The sequence below is a fragment of the Poromitra crassiceps genome, assembly GCF_964638095.1.
Source record: "Poromitra crassiceps genome assembly, chromosome: 3".
NCBI classification, from domain to species: Eukaryota; Metazoa; Chordata; class Actinopteri; order Beryciformes; family Melamphaidae; genus Poromitra; species Poromitra crassiceps.
Genome location: NC_139625.1, coordinates 83,195,559 through 83,209,768, shown reverse-complemented (window position 1 = coordinate 83,209,768; position 14,210 = coordinate 83,195,559). Strand labels below are relative to the sequence as shown.

Below are 14,210 nucleotides of genomic sequence, written 5' to 3'. Positions count from 1 at the left end.
TATGGCTGGCACGAGTTGTAATATATTGTCATGTCATGGTGTCTTTCGGTCATTTATAAACAAAATTAATTCTGGTTGTTTCTATCAATGTTGTTTTGTTCTGTTATTTTACATTGAAGTTAACGGCGAGTGTCTTGTGGTTTCTGCAGAAAAGGGGGTGGGCCATGTTGCCGTTCTGATGTATTCTCTCTATTTTGCCTAATTGATAAGTCAAATATATATCAACCCCATCACACATTCTCACTTCCAACATTAGACATTTGTAAACACACAAAATTTACCCTTATTTGTTGGGTAAATGTCATGTAATTTTTCCAACTGTGATCAAACGCCTGAGCTTTGTAATGGAAATGAGGCAAAAGGACAGCAAGGTTGTTATTTATCTTCATAGTTTTCCATTGGCAACTCAACGTCCTTTTGTCCTATTGTGGAAAGCTTAGATCTGCAATTACCTTTGTGTTCCCTTGCCTTACCTTTGGGGTCATGAACACACAGAAGTGAGAGAGAGAAAATAAATACTGCAATATTTGCCTTGTCAGTCTTTAATAAAAACAAACAAAATACAAACAAACAGGTAATGTTCCCCCCCTGGTTGCAAAACCATGTTCAGTCAAATTAGTTTACAGAGCCTTTTATCTACAATATCACAGCTTTAACATAATAAGATATGCACATCAGTTAAGCAAAGAAAAGGCTCTTCCTCTGCCAGAAACGTGTCAAAATATGACAAATTAAATGTTTATTGTAGCTATGTTATATGAAGAGAACAGTCATTTAAACATTCCATCTGGAAAACCCAATCTGTTGTTTGTGTTCAAACGTTTAAACTGCTAGATTCAGAAATGGTGTTATTTTGTGGAGCAGAAAGAGCAGCCAAACTCAGCATTTAACACCGATATCCTTGGATAGCTTGTTACAAAAACAAGTCCCATAGTCTAAGCCTAAGCCTTGAATGAGCGGTCCGCTACAACGGCCAACAAGTCTGGTTCCACATCACTGAATATAAAAAAATCCCATTCTCGGTGACGGCTCGAGTTTAGTGAATTCATAGTCAATGATTTTTCATTTGTCACTTTGACCTCAATCTGTGCAGAGGAAGTCGGGTAACAACAAAACTGCAACTTTATATTGCGGCCTGGCAGCAGTCCAGCGCTCCAGGGAGGGTTTGTGATGGGTGAGAGTCTGAGAACCGGTTAGCGCTGTCCCTCCAGCCACATGCCAACCAAAAACTACCACCTCTCTTTAGCCCACACCATGTTTTATATCTGCTCCCATGAGATGGACAGCCAACAGCCAAGCAGGGTCACTGAATTCCCACCAAGACTCTTGACTCTGTTCTAACACATACTTCAGGCTGTAATTTCAAAAGTGAAAAAAATCACCAAGTGCTTTTTTACTGTATAGACAGTTTTCCTTGTACACTTTAGAATAACTAGTCCATAGCCTACCGACGGACGGATTTGAGAGCGACACGCAGGGAGCGGAAAAGAAATCCATAAATGGGCAGAGCCGGTCGGTTGGAGCCAATGGCAGAGCTTGCATTTTTTGTTTAAATTAGCTTGCATTTTTTGTTTAAATTTGATTAAGTTAAATAGTATATTCTTCTTCTTCTTCTTCTTCTTCTTCTTCTTCTTCTTCTTCTTCTTCTTCTTCTTCTTCTTCTTCTTCTTCTTCTTCTTCTTCTTCTTCATATTGAATTAAGCTCTAGGGTAAGTCTAATATGGGCCAAGAAGAACAAGTATTAAAATCCATGTTTATGTCTATATTATCTCTACAATATAGATGTTTAAAAAAAGATTCTGAGGGAAGTAATGAATTAATAATGATGAAGATTTTCAGATTTGAGGAATCGCAGCCTAACAGAGGGGAAAGCAGCAGTTTCCAGCAGCAGACTAATCCACTCAGCAGCTCATATATCGATAGTGTACAGTACACTGTAAGCTATGTGTGATCTGTTTGAGCCCATTTTGACCTTTGTCTAGACATGACGTGACAATCTGTTACAGAGGTTTGAAGAGCCTCCCTCTGCCACATGCGGGCGGCTGCACCCCCGAGGCTAGAGCAGCTACTAATTTCTCTCGTTACCTTCGAGTGGAACTGACTGGTTTTAGCTCGAGCCCCGGGTTTGTCTGAAGATCATGAAGGATCACAGACTCAACTAGAGGTGGGTGAGCCAAAGGCGCGGAGGGATGTACCTGCCCTTTATCGGGAGCCTCGCCCCCCTGCCGTCTCATCATAACAGAGATCAAAAACCTTGCATTATCCCTGCCGGCTGTGTCTCCAGTCCTGCTCATTTTGCCTGAGGTTCATCAACACGGAGGCAAAACACCGCATTTCTGCATGTCTCATTTTTAAATGCCCCTATAATAATATAATCATGAATCCTATTTGCTAACTTGGTGTTGATTTGTCTAAAATTATATTATTATTATTATTTTTATAGTCTATCTATGTGGTCCAACTCTGCTCAATCAACAGCAGACACCAGCCGATCCAATTTAAAGTCACTCATCGTCTTCATTATTCGAAGTCTAAGTTGCACAAGTCTCGGTCTCACCACTTTGTGATAGGTGTCAAGTGTCAGAGGGTACATTGTCCCATGCCTTTTGGTTTTGCCCTTTATTATCTACATTTTGGTCCAAAATATTTGATTGGTACTCCAAGGCCTATAAAGTAACCCTTCAGCCGGAGGCGGGACTCGCCATTTTCGGCTGCTCGGAATCTTCTCTGTTCCTTGCTACGGCTGTGCAGCAGTCTCTGACGCAGGGAACGACCATCACCAAGAGACTCATCCTAAAGGGAGTGGAAGTCCCCCTCCCCACCTTCTTTTCATCTATGGCTGTCGGACATGGTTTCAGTTATACGTATGGAGAGACTCAGGTTCCTGAGGACCAATTCACTTACTGTAGGTAGTTATCTACCATCTGGGACCCATTTATGGCCTACTTGGACTAGGTTAGGGACGACGGGTAACTCACCCAGCTCATCTCTCATTGACTCCTTACACGGGATTCTATATATAACATCCCTTAGAAGCACATAAGCACCTTATGCCACTGGCAGCACCTCATTATAATGTCAGAATGTTGATACGTGTATGCTTTTTCTTTCTTTTCCTTTCCGTGACTGATCTTCTTTGTCTTTGTTTTTGTTTTTTGTTCTTGTGTGTCTCTATTGGGTATACAAAATAAAAATAAAATATAAAAACAAAACAAATGAATCCTAATTGCTGCTGTGGTGTTTTCGTTTACTAGAAATGCTGTGCTCGCCCGCCCTGTGCCTGCAGCTCGCCCTCTACGCGGGCTGGCATACACAGTTGTAATACCATTACCCTGATGAAGACTCTTTGAGTGGAAACGCATTGGTATATCCCTGTAAGAATAAAGGATTTTTAATCTAACTCACACTGCCTCGGATGCTTTTCCTTTTTTGCTGCCTTCAACACCTGAGGAACTCCTTGCAACCATATTGGACAGCTACCTCTCTTTTTTTATCCTGTATCTATATAAATAGGTTAGTCAAGATGATGTCATAAAATAAGATTCATTGTGACATCATCAGTGATGTCATATTCTCAAAATAGAGGCCGTTGCCTAATGCGGTGGGCAATTTTACTGGTGACATCATCACTCAAACTCCTCATGTAAAATCATCACAAATCTCACAATGTGGGAGCAAAAACATGACCAAAGTCACAGACAGACAGACAGGAAGACAGACAGACGCCACTTTGGCAATTTTATGTATGATGATGATGATGATGATGATATGATAATGAGGGAAAATGAGCAGAGGCTGCTGTAATCCTAATGTAAATACAGGGTCATTGATTTCAGGTCGTCTCCGCACTGCAGTGCTTGGTCATCAATGTCACGGACAATGTTCCATCTGTGACGGGTCACTGGCTTCTGGGGCCTGTCACAGCAAAGAGCATGGGACAAACATCTGTGACGGGTCACTGGCTTCTGGGGCCTGTCACAGCAAAGAGCACGGGACAAACATCTGTGACAGGTCACTGGCTTCTGGGGCCTGTCACAGCAAAGAGCACGGGACAAACATCTGTGACAGGTCACTGGCTTCTGGGGCCTGTCACAGCAAAGAGCACGGGACAAACATCTGTGACAGGTCACTGGCTTCTGGGGCCTGTCACAGCAAAGAGCACGGGACAAACATCTGTGACAGGTCACTGGCTTCTGGGGCCTGTCACGGCAAAGAGCACGGGACAAACATCTGTGACGGGTCACTGGCTTCTGGGGCCTGTCACGGCAAAGAGCACGGGACAAACATCTGTGACGGGTCACTGGCTTCTGGGGCCTGTCACAGCAAAGAGCACGGGACAAACATCTGTGACAGGTCACTGGCTTCTGGGGCCTGTCACAGCAAAGAGCACGGGACAAACATCTGTGACAGGTCACTGGCTTCTGGGGCCTGTCACAGCAAAGAGCACGGGACAAACATCTGTGACAGGTCACTGGCTTCTGGGGCCTGTCACAGCAAAGAGCACGGGACAAACATCTGTGACAGGTCACTGGCTTCTGGGGCCTGTCACAGCAAAGAGCACGGGACAAACATCTGTGACGGGTCACTGGCTTCTGGGGCCTGTCACGGCAAAGAGCACGGGACAAACATCTGTGACGGGTCACTGGCTTCTGGGGCCTGTCACAGCAAAGAGCACGGGACAAATATGCTGGCCTCTCTCCAAGTCTTTCACCTGGGGAAATGCTCCATCATACTGTACACAGGGAGAATGGAATAAACTGACTGAACCGGAGGATTTATTGCTACAATTTGGGTCAGAGAGTGAGACGAGTTCAAAATGATGATTGTGAAGCAGCACTTGAGCCGTCGGGCTCGGGGCGTTTTGCCAATTTGGGATGATGGTGTGCTGACAGAGAAAAGTAGCGTGAGCGAAATGCTACGATGTAGCGACAAGATGAAAGCGATATTAGGCCGTTTAGAATTGTAATCCCTTTTGACAGTGCACATGATATCTGAGCACAAATAGGTGGTGACGTGCAGTGAGTGCCACACTACTCATTTAAATATTCATAACAACTAACTGAATTACTGTGCGCTTCTTCTTCTCCTCTCATGCCTATACTGCTGCTTGGGCTAATTTCATCTTCCTGTCATTGAGGGGATTATCCTCCAAAAGCAAGACAGACAAAAACCCTTTTATCTGTTTCTCGGACAAAACCGGCTCGAGTGACGGCAGTGAAGGAATAAGTTAATGGCGTTGGTTTTCTATTTGCCACCATCAAACCCAAACCATGGCCGCTTGACTAGATGTCCAATACTGAGCTTATTTTGTGCATAGTAGGAAAGGCATGCTCTATCAGGTAGAGTCTAGCTAATGACTTTTTGGTATAGCTACAATTGTTTGAAGATGTCCGCATGTTGAAGTGTCCTTGGGCAAGATACTGAACCCCAAGTTGCTCGCCATGGTTGTGCCAGCACCCTGCGTGGTAGCTTGCCACCATTGGTGTGTGAGTGTGTGCATGAATGAGTGAGAGAGAGGGGGAGGGCTTTCACACTGGCAGGGCTCCGTGCCGGTTCTGGTTCTGGTTCCGGTTCCGGTTCCCGAACCCAAATTTGAACCGGCCAGCGCGTTCAGACCGAAAATATAATTGGTTGGGAACCTGCAAAGTTGGTTCTCAGCGGAACCAAAAAATTGTTGGTTTTTCCTTGCGAACCGTGACATCATCAGTGGGCGTGGCTTATTCTAGGCTGTGAAGATGAGCAGGAAGGAGAAGAAGGCAGCGACAACATGGAGAAAAAGAATTTGCAGTGGTCTGCTATGGAAACCAAATGTTTAGTGGCGATTTGGGCATCTACCGAATTTCAAGAAAAGCTAGAAAGCAGTACAAGAAAGAACAAGTCGTATGCCAAAATTGCGGAAGAGATGGCCAAGGCTGGGTTCACTCGAACGCCAGGCCAAATAATTAATAAACTTAAAAAACTGAAGAAGGACTACCGAATAATGTCCTCCCACTTTGGTTCTGCTTAAACTGGTGCCAGAAAGCACCAAGGTTCTGAGACTCCAGAACGGAGCCAGAACCAGAACCGTGTCTGTCTGAAAGCGGTAAGAGAGAGTGAGAGAGGCTGCATGCCAACTCTGTGAGCTAGGCCTGACTAAATGGCCAGTGATTGTGTGCTCCAACGAATGCCAAGTCTCTCTCTGTGTGTGTGTGTGTGTGTGTGTGTGTGTGTGTGTGTGTGTGTGTGTGTGTCTGTGTGTGTGAGTGGGCAGAAATTCAGTCACAGCTCAGCCGTTTTATGTGCGATCGGGCTGAATCTTTCAGGAAGTGTAAAGAGCCCCCCTGCGGTGACCTAACGGAGCCACATGTTTTATTTAGGTAATTAGGGCAGATTTATGGCCGGATTTGCGATGGCTACGCAGATGAATGCATGGCTGAACTTGTGATGCTGCACAGTGTGCAGCTATACACCGGTCACACAGGGACGGGTATTCTACTAATAATACAAATGAATAATCTGGTGTTTTTCTGCATCATTTGTACACACAAAGAAGCCAAAGGTGCACTGGTCAAGATGAACTCAGCTCAACTGCACAAACCACAAGTAGAAACATTCGTCATCACCTTTGGATCAAGAGCCAGTGTACCACTGTAGCCAAAGGTCATGCAATTTAACGCAGTTAAAGACTTTGCAGCCTAAATACTAGGCTACATCACAATCGCATCCAGACAAGGACAAAAACAAACTCCAAAACTCTACTTGTTTTCCAAAAGAAAGTAAGATCTGTTTTTTCATATTGTTTGGTGGAACGCCAAGGTCGTCTCCAGAAAGAATACACGGGGCCTTGGAGAAGCTTACCATTCATATTGCTTAGAGACCTAATAAAAGAGCAGACATGTCTTGCAGTTGCACTGTTACACTTAGTACTGTAGTGACAAGTGCAGATTCCTGACATGCTGTAATGCAGTTAGTCATTTCACTTTGTCAGAAAACTGTCACATTTGAGCATGCAGACTCACCAGCTCCCCCAGGGATGCACAGTGATTAGTGTTCAGGCTTTTCTCTCTGACTTTCCATTCACATACTGTGCATACTAATTAGGTGTACAGAGATGTCATTATTTGCCCCGAGCCCAGCCCAAGACGTTCAGGCTTGACCCGAAACTAAGCCAGACTGTATGCTAAATTTAAATCCCAAACCAGACCCAAAACCCCAAATCAAAATGCTCCTTTTTGAAAGTCATAGTCACGTGGTCTGTGTATTTTTTTTTGCACGTTCTATTTTCTTTCCAGACACAGAAAACAACAACAACAACAACAACAAAACCACACATCAAAATCCATGAAGGTTTTCTGGTCGGAAACAACAGATAGTACAACATTTATAAATGGACTTGATTTTCCCTTTATCATTTATTTGTAAAACACAAAATAAAGTAGTATTTTTTTTTTACTGTATCCATTGTGCCTCTTTCAGCACCAGTGACAGAGCAGGGAAAGAGAGAGAGAGAGAGCTAGAGAGAGGGGATGGGGGCGTCTGTGTGTGTCTAGTCTCGCTGGCCAGCCTCCTCTCCCTTCCGTCCGAGGAGTCTGGCGCCGCAGGTCTCCATAGTGTGATTGCGATGGGCGGCGCTTAGCGGCAGTGCCCTTGGAAAATAGTTTTCAACAATCCAACTTGCCGCTTTCAGCGTGTAGCAACGAGCTAGCGTGTAGGTTTCTGCCGTTAGCTTGCTAGCTAGTTAGCGTTGTTGTTTTTACTGAGGCAGCAGGGCACTATTTACAGCAACACACAGGGAGGAGGGAGTGGAAGCCGCTCTGATTGACATGTTCGGAGCCAATGACAGAGTTTGTAATAAGCCGGCAGCGGACATCCGGCTGCCACCGAAACAGTCGCTCCAATGGGAGAGCAGAGTAGAGCAGGGGAGGGTTTATCCCTGTTGCCTGTTTCCGTGGCGCCAGACTCCTCGGACGGAAGGGAGAGGAGGCTGGCCAGCGAGACTAGTGTGTGCCCAGCCTGTGTGACGCAGAACTTCATGAGAATGTGAGGAGCATAACACATTGCCCTTTTTTCCCCACATAATAAAATAGAAAGAAAAAAACAGCCCCACCCAAATTATTTTAAACAAGCCCGAACCAGCCAATACCTGACATGGAGTCACGTTGGGTTGTGGTCGTGTTGCGGACACACCCACAATGATATGAATCATTCACAAGGATATGAATCCATTTGAAGAGACATAATGGCTGACACGCAGACACGTCAATCATGGCTTGTTTCTAAATTATAACGGGCACCTTTGGGTATCCCTATCCTAGTCTGAGCTGATGCCCTCCTCTCTCACCACAAGAGGAGCAACATCTTATCCTGGAGTCATTACGCCAACAATTTGCTGTGATGCCATTTGTGAATAAACCTTGCTGGTTCAATTTTACCCACTGGTCTCTCATGATTGAAGTATCTGTATATCACATTATTTGTGCTTTCCTGAATAACGTATTCGGATGACCTGATGTATTTTTCTTATTGTTTTTAGTAATTTCCCCCCACCTGATGGCTAGTAGTGAAGTTATACTTACATGCAGTGGAAGCACATGACCTTAAACAATATATTCTTTTTGAGTTTTGTGTTCCCCTCTCCTTCACATTACTCTTACTGGCGTCTGTGCACAGTCAGCATATAGTTGGAGATATCTGCCCTCATTTCCCTCCCTTCAGAAGAGGCCATTTTCTGCCATTCATTTTTGTACAGTGTGAGAAACTACTTCCACAGGCTTGACAATTGCCAGAGTGAGATAATCCATTCCCGTAAACACAAAGGCCTCATTTGGTTTTGTCAAAGTTTCTGCTTGACGCTGCATTCTGCTTACTGTCAATCACCTGACACCCACAGTCTCCACCTCCAGGAAATAATCCCTCTAGAACATGTCGCCTTACAGTACAAATCCTACTGTCACAACTGTGTCTTCTTATTTAGGGCATCTTTGATGGCAGGGACAGCAAGCTGCGTTTGACACTGGAAAACTAAAAATGACAAAAAAGCACACACAAAAATCTGATTAAATACATGTGTTGCACAATGATTGGGGAAATGCAAATTAGATGTGCTACAACTCTAAATTCTCCTTTAAGCAAAAAGGGCTTGTTCCATCATCATGGCACAAGATTAGACCAAACGCAATTCTCTGCAATGACAACTCTTGATTGGAAATTCATAATTTTATGATACTTGTTGCTGTAGTTCACTGTATGGTTTTGAGTCATATACAGAGAATCTGAAGTAACACTGTTAGGCCTAACAGATTCTTGAGACAGCTAATTTTGGGGGTTTGAATGTTTGATCTTGAATTCCTGTGACCTGTAATCCTACAATGACATTAGAAAATGTATCTTTATTGTAATAATTATGTATTTGACAGTTATTGTTTTTCATTCTTTGCTGTTATTAGACCATCATTTCAACAATTGCCAGCAAACTTACAGGAGAATTAAAAAAAAATAGCTATGTGAGCCTCAACAACTGCACGGTATGAATTTGAATTCTGGCTCTGGCTTGCTTCCACTTGCGCTAGTAGAATGTTAGTAGAACTGGCAAGCAGTTTGAGTGCATCAGCAGCTGATGAATGGTGCAAATTATCCCACACATCAGAATGTGTTCTCCTGTGTTTTCTTACGCACAATAATTATAACAAATGATGTCCAGGCAGAGTCAGCTTCTATGCTATTCTTTCACATATGGAGAACTATTAATTCCTAGTGAAAGACCCGATTCGAAGACAAACGACTTGGCTTTACTTTCCTTTGCCAAAGAATTAATGTGATGCAAAGAGCTGCTGACTGCAGGATATTTATCTCCAGAGCACAATGTTGAGCCTCATTTGATTTGTCTCTTTACTTCATGCTATTGCTTCTAATCAAATGTGATATTATCTGACAGTATAAAAACACGACCATGCTTGCAAATGCACAAAATACCGCAGCAATCGAAGTCGTTTTCTCAATGTCAATGGAAATCATGAAATCATGACTAGGAAAGATAACGCCAGTATAATTAATATTGATCTAAAAATCCAGCCTGAAGCACATGATAGGGTTTTCACACAATTGTAAAATAAATTAGTTGTTCAATATATTTTATTCAAAACAGCACCGTGTGTGATAGCAATGCATTACTACACAAAATATATAGGACTAATCAAACCGCATATGCGTTCCTGTTTGACACATGAAAAGCCAATGTTAGTGACTAGTGACTAATCGTTAGAGAAGTGAACAAGGAGTGTGTGATACATGTAATTTTATTTTCACAAGAAAGCTAAAAGTGACTAGTGACAAATCTGGTGACTTTTTCTGACTGTGGGGAACTATGTTCAAGTGTTTTTCTGACCATGGGGAACTATGTTCAAGTCTTTTTCTGATCATGGGGAACTATGTTAAAGTTTTGATCCCAAAGCATTTGCCACTACTTGCTTGTCATCCAGAGAGGTCTAATCACAGTGCTTCACATACCTGGCAGAGGAGGGAGGGGGGCTACTGTACGCTGTAGTAGCCCCCCTCCCTCTTCGGCCAGGTATCAGTATTTTTGCAGCCCGGTTGAGACCGGTCATACATTTCTTACTTGGTAATGACCCGTTGGATGTTAACCAAGAACAATATCACCAGCATAGAAGAACAGTGGCCCATTTCTCCAAAGCAGCAATCCATTTTGATTATTATGGTCACCTCTACTAATGACTCAGTGAATGAATAAGTGATCTCAGTATGAGAAGATAAAACAACCTAATGTACCATTCATCATAAATTAATAGCATGCATTTGCCTTGAGGTATCACCTGGATTTATTCACATTTAGCCTATGATAGAGAATAGAATTCTATTCTTTACATCCGCTAAATGTATATGTAAATGTATATCACAGCTTATCTAATACCAAATGAATTGAAACCAATGAGTCCAGGAAGATTTACCATAAAAGTATATTTAATACCATATACTCTGCAATATGCATATTGACAGAGGGCATGAATCTCAATGTACACATTCTGATATGTCATACAGAGTCAAATATTCAGCAAATGGCTGACAGTGTACCATATGCTTTATACCATGAGGAGGAGGAAAAGGCAGAGAGGAGGGGGTGATGGGGTGATGACTTGACTTGGAGCCTACAGGGCTGCCTGTCTGACTGAGAGACTGTTATCAATTGTTATGGGACTTGATGCACTGTCCAAGGTTTCAGCAATTGGAGCAGTCCCTGCTATGGGTGAAATGGGGTGAAATGTCATGGGCCAATGCAAAGGGACTAATGACTCATAGCATTAATTATGTGTATGCAAATAGCTTATTGATTAGGAATTGGCAATGGAACTTATATTTTTCTCCAACAGCCTATAATGAAACACTCTACAAGGTTCTCTGCATCAACGTCTGCACATTATTCCACAGCTAAATATGGCACACTATTCATATTCTTCTCTCTTGAAATTACTCTTGGCATAACGCTTTCAAACACCCATCCAGTTGTGGCAGAGATGATAATTAAAATTCTCTAAAATAAAGAGAAAATATTATATATATAATATATATATATTAAAGAGAAAAATTATAGACATTGTCAATAGCTTTTGCTTATCCTGTCACCTTTTATTTCATATGTAATTTAAAGCAAAGCGTCTAAAGAAAACAATGGGGTGAGCTCCTTCTGCATGCCCTGACTGTCCAGGTGGGTTGAGCATGTTACAGTGATTTTACATAGCTCTATTGTCCAGGTTGAACATGTTAGCACAGTGATTTTACATAGCTCTCTACTGTCCAGGTGGGTTGAACATGGTAGCACAGTGATTTTACATAGCTCTACTGTCCACGTTGAGCATGTTAGCACAGTGATTTTACATAGCTCTACTGTCCAAGTGGGTTGAGCATGTTAGCACAGTGATTTTACATAGCTCTGTCCAGGTGGGTTGAGCATGTTAGCATGGTGATTTTACATAGCTCTACTGTCCACGTTGAGCATGTTAGCACAGTGATTTTACATAGCTCTACTGTCCACGTGGGTTGAGCATGTTAGCACAGTGATTTTACATAGCTCTGCTGTCCAGGTGGGTTGAAACGATTTAAACGATTTTTTCAGACGGCAGCCCGTCTTTATTGTCACACAACACACTACAACACATGCACGGAGGGCCACCACAACACACACATGCTGACGGTGGCCGGTGAAATTTGTCCTCTGCATTTAACCCATCCTGGCTTTGTCCTTTCCTCCTGGGGCAGGCCAGGAGCAGTGGTCGCTTTCTCGTACAGCGCCCGGGGACCGACTTCGGATGTTGTCGTCACTGGTCGGATGACGATGACGATCTGATCTTCTGCATGTTTTTAGTGGGGGGGGGTATATACGGAGGAACCCCTCTGGGGGAGCACGGGGAGAACATGCAAACTCCACACAGACAGAAAGGCCCTTACGACGAGATACCCCACCTGGGCAGTAGGCACTGAAGATATGGGGGGGAACACAACCACAGCGCCCACAGTGTCCCAGGCGAGAATCGAACTCAGGACCTTCTGACTGCGAGGCGACAGCTCTACCACTGAGCCACCGTGCCCCAGGTGGGTTGAACATGGTAGCACAGTGAACATGTTAGCATGGTGATTTTACATTGCTCTACTGTCCAGGTGGGTTGAACATGTTAGCACAGTGCTTTTAGATAGCTCGACTTTAGTCACAGCAGGGAAAGTTTTGCCAGCAGCAAGCCCAGCACAGAGGAGAAGGAAAACACATTAGCTAATTATACATTTGATTTAAGTGGCACTATTCACTGACATTTAAAGGAGACACATTCTATTTTTAATTTTCAAAACAAGAAAGAGAAAAGAATCAGCTGCAGGAATAGTGCGTATTAAGTTAGATAGATCACTGGTTTGACCTGTCTGCAAGCTTAAGGGTGCTATCTGAGATATATAAATACATGTACAATTTAAATTGGGTAAATAATAATAATAATAATAATAATAATAATAATAATAATAATATAATAATAATTATAATAATAATATTAATAATAACAATAATAATAAATATAATAATAATAATAATAATAATAATAATAATAATAATAATAATAATAATAAATGTATTATTGTTGCAAAAAGTGGTGCTTCTCATAATATGTATAAAGATGCAGAGATGAGCGAGTTCAGAGAATGACAGACAAAAACATTACAAGCATTACAGAAAGGTTCCATTTCATTCAATTCATACATGCAAGTTGCAGTGAGTTTCCACCATTGGAACTTGTCTGTGAGTGATGGACGATCGCGTGACCTTCTGACGAGCTTGCTGGAACAGTTGTCTGAGCTGAACTGGAAGGTCTTCATTTCCGTGGAGGTAAACCAGGGGGTTGAGGGCGCTGTTCAGACACACAAGTCCACGACTTATCTGTTGAGCAACGTAGGCTCGGTTGCTCCATTCAGGGCACAACCCCTGTTTTATCAAAATTCTTGCCCTGAGGTTGAGGTTCTTCAATATATGATATGGAATGTAACAAACAGAGAAGAGTAGGATCAAAATGAACAACAACTTCAAGCATCTCTGTTTCAGTACCTTATCAATAGTGTTTCTGCAGCAGAGAATGACAATCACGTGTCCATAGCAGCCCAGTGTGATGAGGAATGGGATGCAAAATCCAGTGACGGTCCATCCAAGGCTGTAGTTCAGGTAATCCTCAACGTATAACTTAGAGGTGGTGTCGTAACATTTCTGTTTGTTTCCATATGTCTTGATGAAGAACATGTCTGGGAGGATTTGAATGCTCACCAAGACCCAAACCATTATCGTGCACAGAGTGGGTGACGGTTATTCTTCCCATCACTCTCATTGGGTGGACAATGGCCAGGTACCTGTACACACTGATACAGGTGAGGAACCCAATGCTGCCATATAGATTCAGGTTGAAGAAGAATCGTGTCATCTTGCAGAACACATCTCCAAAGATCCATTTACTTTGCAATAAATAGTACACGACCAGAAACGGTACCGTGAGCAGATACAAAATATCTGTGATTCCAAGGTTGAGAACAAAAATGTTGATGTTCCCCAGTTTCTTCCAATTCTGGAGCAACGACTTCAATCCCAAACCATTAGCTATCAGGCTGACGATGAATACTAAGCTGTAAACAACAGGCAGGAATTTATGTGGAAAGTCAAAGCTTTCTAGTTTACAAGAGATGTTCATCAT

The 14,210-nt window shown here is 42.8% G+C and overlaps 1 pseudogene across 1 annotated transcript; it reads right to left on the bottom strand.

Moving 5' to 3' along the window:
• Positions 1-13,228: 13,228 nt before the first annotated feature.
• Positions 13,229-14,210, bottom strand: LOC310773308 (P2Y purinoceptor 1 pseudogene; annotated as a pseudogene). The gene has a single exon. The product of its transcript is annotated as a P2Y purinoceptor 1 pseudogene (transcript).